This window comes from Penaeus monodon, chromosome 28 (genome assembly GCF_015228065.2).
Source record: "Penaeus monodon isolate SGIC_2016 chromosome 28, NSTDA_Pmon_1, whole genome shotgun sequence".
Lineage (NCBI taxonomy): Eukaryota > Metazoa > Arthropoda > Malacostraca > Decapoda > Penaeidae > Penaeus > Penaeus monodon.
In genome coordinates, this window is record NC_051413.1 from 24,140,414 (window position 1) to 24,141,222 (window position 809).

An 809-nucleotide genomic window follows, 5' to 3' on the forward strand; every position below is an offset into this window, starting at 1 on the left:
CCGGTATCTGGGCGATGCTTCTTAAGTACAAGCACGGACTCGAAAAAAGAAAACGCACCGTGCTCAAGGCGCATCTGTCAGAGGTAACAAAATAACATGGACACCCGTATGGGTAAGTTTTTTTAGTTTTGGATTTTTTAACCTTCGAATTTTCGGAACAACACGTTCCGAGCTGTTTCGAGGCTTCATTCGCGCCAAGAGAGCTTCGAAACTTCTCACCTGAAACTCAGAGATGACAGAAGCTCCAGCCACGGAAAACAACATGGCCACAGCTCGGAGACTTAATAATTCTCTCTCCATGTTGAGTTCAAAAAGCTTATAAAAGATATTTCGTTTTTTCCCTTCCACTGAGGCTGAAGGTGAGGAAGTGTAGCTTCTGCATGCCAGAAGATGCGTTTTATGCATGGGAGACTAGAAGTAATTATTCAGTCACGAGTAATAGTGATTGGATTTTCGATTACAGGAGTCATATTGGGATAGAGAGTTACGGTGACAGGAGTAATTTTTGGAAATTCGGAGTTACTGCTTTTCAGGTGTGGTTTAAACGTTACATGTTCTTTGAGGATGCAAGACCGCAGATACCCACATAGAAATATATAAAGTACTCGGCTTATACACGCATTCAAACAAAGTCAGTGATTAGACTTGTAATTAACCAGACCCTTAAAGCTGGCTGAAACGGCAAAGTTCAGTTATGTTTCCCCCATGTTAATTGGACGGCACATCATGCAGCCAACAGCGACGGCTGCAATTACTTAATTGGAATCTTTGCGTCGGAAAAAAATATGATAGTCCAGAGGGGAGAGGGA